This window comes from Palaemon carinicauda, chromosome 7 (genome assembly GCF_036898095.1).
Source record: "Palaemon carinicauda isolate YSFRI2023 chromosome 7, ASM3689809v2, whole genome shotgun sequence".
Lineage (NCBI taxonomy): Eukaryota > Metazoa > Arthropoda > Malacostraca > Decapoda > Palaemonidae > Palaemon > Palaemon carinicauda.
The window spans coordinates 52,886,961-52,895,302 of record NC_090731.1 but is presented as its reverse complement, the minus strand read 5'-3'; the positions used below and the strand labels follow the sequence as shown (position 1 = coordinate 52,895,302).

Here is an 8,342-nt window from a genome sequence, read left to right as displayed (position 1 = left end):
GCACACATCCCCTCATTGGTTGAAACCTACGTTGTTCTCCCCTGTTAGTGTTGCTTATTATTTGCAACCATAATAAAATCCTACAGTGTCCTTAGTATAGAAATTAAAGTTGCTCCGTTATAATTATTACAATAGCTAGTATCATCTTTTTCTTTATAAAGTACAAAAGTTGTTACTTTGAAGATTTTCTTTTACTTGTCCTGTATCACCCCTAAATAATAATGAGCAAGTGTCTGGTTACACACACACACACACACACACACATATATATATATATATATATATATATATATATATATATATATATATATATATTATGTGTGTATGTATTTATTGATATATATATATATATATATATATATATATATATATATATATATATATATATTATGTGTGTATGTATTTATTGATATATATATATATATATATATATATATATATAATATGTATATATATATATATATATATATATATATATATATATATATATATATATATATATATATGCATATACAGTATATACATACATTTACACACACACACACATATATATATATATATATATATATATATATATATATATATATATATATATATATACATATATATGTATATATACACACATATATATATATATATATATATATATATATATAGATATATATATATATATATATATATATATATATATATATATATATATATATATATATATATATATATATATTTATATTTATATGAATAATAGTACTGGGGATATTGTATCTGGTACTAGTATTCATATTGAGATAAATACACAGCCGATATATATATATATATATATATATATATATATATATATATATATATATATATACATATATATATATATATATATATATATATATATATATATATATATATGTATATATATATATATATATATATATATATATATATATATATATATATATATATATATATATATATATATATATATACATATATTTACATATGCATGTATCTGGTGTGTAGATCTGTCACGTCCATTCAGCGCCCCCGGCAAATAAGGAATAAGCTGCATGTGAATCAAATGAGAGTACAATGAGAATGGGCCATAAGTATTCAATACAAAATCTTATCAACATTAGGCAAATCCAAGCACAAGCGTTTTTTGACTACCTTTTACCTCACCTTGCACTAAGTCAGTCAGGTGGCGATTGAGTGGAGATGATGGGGACAGGATTGTGAATATCTGGCAGTCCTTAGTTTGCATGGGCAGCCTGGGGTAGATGTTTAGTTCAGTCGATAAGTTCTTGGACCTGGCGAGCTTTTTAGCAGTGACAGCTATGACTGAGCAGTCCTATTCAGAATCAATTATCATCACACCAAATGGGAAGGGGACTAGAAAATGTGCCACAAAAATAGTCTGCTCTTTGTAAACCTGTCTGAAAAAAAAAAATAAAAACCTCCAATAGGTGTCACCACATTGCAGTCCAAACTATATAAACAGTAGGTACAATACAATAGTGACTTAGAATATTCGTATCATACTAGGCCGCACTGAATCAAACCGACCAGAAAGACGAACAGTCTTTATTACAATAGAACTTAAAAAGCTCAACATAAAATGGCTTCACTATCAGAAACCAGACGTCATGGCGGAGACAGTCTTTGTGAAGAGGAAGGGGGATTTACATTCTTTTGAAAAGGTTACTAGGTTGGACATCCAAGAATCTATAGACTTGATTTTTCAATAAGGAATGCAATTCAACCAGTTTCCAACTATAGATCATGAACGATTAATTATATGTAACAATTTTTTTACAAAAGTTTGGTTTATATTAATTTTTATACTGTTTATTAATATATTTTTTCCGGCCATTCCAAAAATGTAATTATTTTTTCTGTATCATCGACCGTTACAAAAATACGAGGTCTGTTAGAAAAGTAACCGGCCTTATTTCTTGGGAAAATCTGATTTGAATCAAGCGCGCTTGCATGAGCCGACCTTGAACCTTCATGCGCATGCGTGATTTTTTCCCGCCTGTCGGTACAGTCAGTTATTGGCAAGCAGCATTGGCGTGAGGTAGTGTGTCGTGCTCTCGGCAGTTTTTCATTGCAAGGAAAATGACGGAACAACTGGAGCAGTGCAAATGAGTCAAATTTTGTTTCAGGTCTATTTCTGATATCTTTACTTAGTAAGATGGCTACTAGAGGATGTAAAAATTCTCCAGATACATTTTGCTATGTGTGTGGATATTATATTGGAAAAAACAAGTATTACATAAAATTGTGAAAGGTGCCAAATTGTGGATAGCGTACAGACTCTATTTCGGGATGCCCATGGGTGATCAGGACAAGCCATGGCTTGTGGAAGCTGCTGTTCTACTCTAGAAGGATGGCTAAGAGGTACAGGAAGAGCAATGCCTTTTGCCATTCCTAGAGTATGGAGAGAACCGAAGAACCATCACGATGACTGTTTTTTTTTGCACGGTTGATGTGACAAAGTACAGAAAAGTGAAAGAAAGACAAGCTCTTCATTATCCAGACATACCATCATCTAGAGCACCTGTCCCACATGATGACTGCTTACCAGTACCACAGCCACCAGAAAATGTAAGTATTGTTATCATATTCTCCAAAAAGTTTTCATTTAATTAATTTGAGTATTTACTCTGCATTAATTTTCCTAATTAAGTACTAATTTTATTCAAGTCTTTGTTGAAGTTGCCATATGTGCTTATTTCTTTCTTTCCAGGTAGATGATGGAATGGATGATTTAATTAGGGACTTAGGTCTTACTAAGTCAGGAGCTGAACTTCTTTCATCAAGGTTGAAGGAATGGAATCTACTAGGACAAGACTGCAGGATAACTGGGTACCGGAAACGACATGAAGAATTTGAAATTTACTATGACATTAGTGATGATCTGTGTTATTGTAAGGATGTAACTGGTTTATTTACTGCTCTTGGACTCAAGCATGATCCTACACATTGGCGGCTGTTTATTGATAGCTCAACGCGAAGTCTCAAAGCAGTATTACTCCACAATGGAAACAAATATCCATCTTTGCCTCTTGCACACTCAGTACAAAAGAAAGAAAACTATGAAAATGTCAGACAGCTTCTTAATAAAATAAATTATGATGAATTCAAATGGAATGTTTGTGGGGATTTCAAGATGCTCGCATTTTTGCTTGGTTTGCAAGGGGGATACACAAAGTATTCATGTTTCCTTTGCTTATGGGACAGCAGAGCTGATGATGATCATTTTAAGAAAGTTCTTTGGCCCCTACGAATGGAACTGCAGCCGGGAATGTTAAATGTTCACAGAGAGCCCCTAGTAGATTCCAGCAAAGTTTTATTGCCCCCACTTCACATTAAACTAGGATTGATTAAACAATTTGTGAAAGCCTTGGATTTTGGAGGAGAAGCTTTTCAGGAAATTCGCCTTATGTTTCCAAAACTATCTGAGGCTAAGATAAAGGGTGGTATATTCGTTGGACCCCAGGTAAACACAATGTTGAAGTCGGAGAAACTGGAAAGAGCGATGACAAAAATTGAAAAAGAAGCCTGGTGTGCATTGTGCATTTCGTGATGTAGTCCATGGATTCCTAGGAAATAACAAAGATCCTAATTACAAACAACTGGTAGCAAAACTTATTGAGAACTTCAGGAAGCTTGGTTGTCGTATGTCCTTGAAAATTCATTCTCACCTTGATTTCTTCCCAGAAAATTTGGGTGATGTCAGTGAAGAGCAGGGTGAAAGATTTCACCAGGACATAGCAACTATGGAAAGAAGATATCAAGGACGATGGAATACTGCTATGATGGGAGATTACATATGGTCTCTAATGAGAGAAGATGAAAATATGCACTCTAGAAAATCTCGATCGTCCAAGCACTTCTGATCATAAAAGTGGAGTTATCAAAGTATTTATAATGCAGAGCTGTATAATGTCTTTTGTTCTAATATTGTACTGCCTATATAATTTTCAATATATGAAAAAAATAATAAATGTTCTTTAATTATCCTTAGAAGAGGGAAAGAGAAATTGCATACATAACAAGAAAATATTGAATTTAGAATAAGTTAAAAACTATCGATGTTACAGCAAAACTAATGTGATTTTTAAGTTCAGTAGCACAAAATACATATATAAACATCAAAAAATACATGTAAACAAAACATGTGTTACATAATTATCATCAAATTCCACACCAGTGACTATTAATATGCCACTACGATCAATGCTTATGCTCCGACTCTTGAAGCTGAAGACATAGTGAAATAGTCTTTCTATGCTGACCTCGATAGAATACTCACATCACTTTCTGACAATGACAAAGTGTTCTTTTGTGGTGACCTTAAATTCAGAGTTGGCAGACACTCATTTGTGGCAATATACAATCAGCAGTCATTGAGCGGGGAAGATCAATGCAAATGGAACCCTTCAACTATCCAAGTGTTGAGAATTCAACCCATACATCACAAATACTATCTTCTGGAAAAACAAAAAAACAAATATATGACTACCCGGATATATCCAAGGACTAAACACTGGTACTCGATTATATCATCGTGAGAACCCATGAACGTAAAATGTAATGATCGCAAGAGCTGCCCCTTTCACAGAGGACTGCTGGGCTGACCAAAGTCCTGTCTACTCAGTGATAAAAATAAGACTTAAAAAGATCGTTAGGAAACGATAAATGTTGAGGAGGACCAGATTCAAGACCAAACATCTATATGACTTGTCTATAAAACAATTATATCAAAATGACCCTAGCAATAAACTACTACATAAATATCCTGTAGATAATAGAGGACACTGGGAGAAACTTAAAACAACACTGTTGGACAGTTTCTCTGAAACAATTGGCATGAGAGATCACAAACATGAGGACTGGTTTGATGAAAGTGACGAGGAAATCATAAAGCTAGAAGATGAAACAAGAAATGCACTAACTAATTATCTGAGCAATTCCACCTCAGAAACTAAAAGACAAGATCATAGGCAACTGAAAGATGATTTTGAAAGTCCCGCATGAAGAATGGAAAATGAGTGATGGATAAGCAAGTCTGAAGAGATGCAAGAATATGCTGACAGAAATGATATGGAAAACTTTCTCAGCACTGCTGGAGAACTGTATAGTCCCATCTCACAAGGACTAGCTCCATTTAGATATAATTATGGCACAAGAATCCTCAAGGGTGAAATAGATATCCTTAATTGGTGGAGGGAACAATTCCAGGAATTATTGAATAGAGATCGTATAATTGATGAAAACGCCATTAATACCATACCGTAACAACAAGTTCATGAGACACTAGACAGAATCCCAACCTTGGAATGAAGTAACATCTGCAATACCTAATTTGAAAAACAAGGCTCCAGGTATAGAGGGCATACCAACTGAATCTTTTAAAGCATTAAGACCTCTTCTTCACTTGCATTTCCATAAATTCTTCGCAAAACTTTATATTAATGAAGAGGCGGCAGATGTCATTTAATGGCAATAACCTATAAAAGGAAAGGAGATTGATCAGATTGTTGCAATTACAGGGGTATTATGCTTCTATCAGTAACAGGAAAAAATCCTTAACAAATCTCTAATGCCCATCTCTGAAAAAATACTACTTGAATCTCAAAGTGGCTTTCGGCCGGCACGGGACAACCGACATGATTTTCACAGAGAACAATAGAAACCATTATACCTGGAATTTATTGACCTAAGAAAGGCCTTTAACATTGTTAAGCGGAAGCTCCTTTGGGGTATGCTATTCAAAGAGATCTGTCAACAGAAGTTAATCCATATCCTAAGTCTGTTTGATGATAACTTGTCTGTTACTGTGACCACCAATAGAAAAGCAAATGGCCCTTTTACTGTATAATCTTTCATAAAGAAGGGACGCATAGTGGCTCATTTTCCATGTATTCATTGCTGCTATTATACGTATCACAAAGGATCAAATGGATGGAGCACATTTCAAATTTTTGACACCTAAGAGAAAGAACAAAAACAAAAACTACAACTCATTGAATTCCAATATACAGACGATAATGCCATATATACCCTCACTGAAGCTGATCTTTAAAGAATCTTTAGCGACTTTGCTGATGTTTATACCAAAGTTGGCCTATCTATCAATGCTAAAAAAACCCAAATCTTTTACCAGCCTGCACCTAGCATCATCTTAAATAATCCGATCCTTGATGACATATATGAATTTTCTTATCTTGGTAGTCATATCTCAGCAGATGTAAACATTGATATTGAAATATCGCATACGATGTGCTAGCAGTGCTTTTTGGGAAGATGAGAACCAGAGTATTTTAAAACTATAATCTAAGAAATGCCACCAAAATGATGGTCTATTGCTAGGTTGTCCTTCCTACTCTTCTTTATATCTCGGAGACTTAAACCACATATACTGTAGATGTCACATAAGAAGTCTTGAAAAATTTCATCAATGCTGAATGCTAAAGGTACTGAAAATTTGATGGGAAGATCACTGAACAAACAACATGATTTTAGAGGAGTCAAATTTTTTGAGTACTGAAGCCCTTATCACTCAGAGTCAGTTAAGATGGACTGGTCATGGGGTCAGAATGAAGGACATATCCATTCTAAAACGAATATTCTACAAGAGGAGTCCGAAAAGTGGCTGGGCAGGGGAAGCGTTTCAAGGACTGTCTGAAGGCAATTATGGAAATATGTGACATCAAATATAAAACCTGGGAAAGAGATGCACATGACCGCACTGTTTAGAAGGCATAGATAAAAGAAAGCTTCCATGTACTTCAGAGATACCATAGACAGGAGAATGGAAAAAAGATCAAGATCAGCTTGGCGGGAAAAACCACAACTTCCACTTCCTCCTGACAATGTGTACACACACTGGAAGAGTGTGGATCTAGAATTGAACAGGTCTCTCACCTGGGAAATCACTAAGTTCTTTAATACAGGAATACTTAATATCGGGTGACAGCTATGATGATGATGATGATATATATATATATATATATATATATATATATATATATATATATATATATATATATATATATATACATATATATATGTATATATATATACATATATATATATATATATATATATATATATATATATATATATATATATATATATATACATATATATATATATATATATATATATATATATATATATACATATATATATAAGTATATATATATATATATATATATATATATATATATATATATAAATATATATATATATATATATATGTATGTATATACAGTATATATATATATATATATATATATATATATATATATATATATATATATATATATATATATATATACTTTAAATTAGCCATATATATATTAACACATTAAAGTCTGGATTCTCTTAACAACCTCGGGATCAGAGCCCCAAGCGAAATCACTCAAAGACTATAGTATCTGTCCGGCCAGGCTTCGAACCCTGGTCCAGGATACTTGTGTGACATTGATCATACCACTCAGCCACGAAGAAAGATAAGAGTCATTGGCAATTCTTCTGTACATATACCTGTCAAATTCATTTTTTTTTTTGTACTTAGAATTGAAACCAACCCATCTTCACCATCGTAGCTAATTGGTAGGTTTGTGAATTGGCATTCGATTAATGATAAATTTTGTACATTTGAACGTGTGTTTCATATCTCAAATAAGCCACATAAATTAACACATTAAAGTCTGGATCCAATTAACAACCTCGGGATCAGAGCCCCAGGCGAAATCAGTCAAAGACTATAGAATTTATCCGGCAGGGCTTCGAACCCTGGTCCAGGATACTTGTGGGACATAGACTATACCACTCTTTTAATTTCGGTCCCGTATCCTGGGGAAACATTTACTGACTGTCCTAAGTACGTATGACCATTAACAATCTCTAGAGGCCCGTCCATAGCTCTTATTTTTTGTCTCTACCTTTTTATTGAAAATTATCCAAGTTTTACTCACATTAATTTTCAGTACTACATTTCTGCTTTTACTATTAATATTTCTATCATCTTTTGTAATTCCTCACGGGATTCAGTAAATACAACAGTGTCATCTGTAAATCTTGAGTTATTAAGGTATTCCTCATAAATATTAATTCCCTAATTTTCCCAATCTTAATTCATGAAACCTTCCTCTAGACTTCGCAAGTTACTGTATGAACATGAGTCGTGGCATGACATTGAAACAATATTCAACAGATTTATTAGATTTGAGAACAAAGCCTTCAGAAGAATATCGGGAGCCAAATGGTTGGATAAGACTATAAATGAGACTATGAGAGAGATTAATCGAGTGTCATGTGTGGATGAGAACACGGTG

General features: G+C 33.2%; 1 pseudogene; it reads left to right on the top strand.

Annotated features, from left to right (window-relative positions):
• Positions 1 to 2,319: 2,319 nt before the first annotated feature.
• LOC137643574 (uncharacterized) lies at positions 2,320 to 3,895 on the top strand (annotated as a pseudogene).
• The last annotated feature ends 4,447 nt before the right edge of the window (positions 3,896 to 8,342 follow it).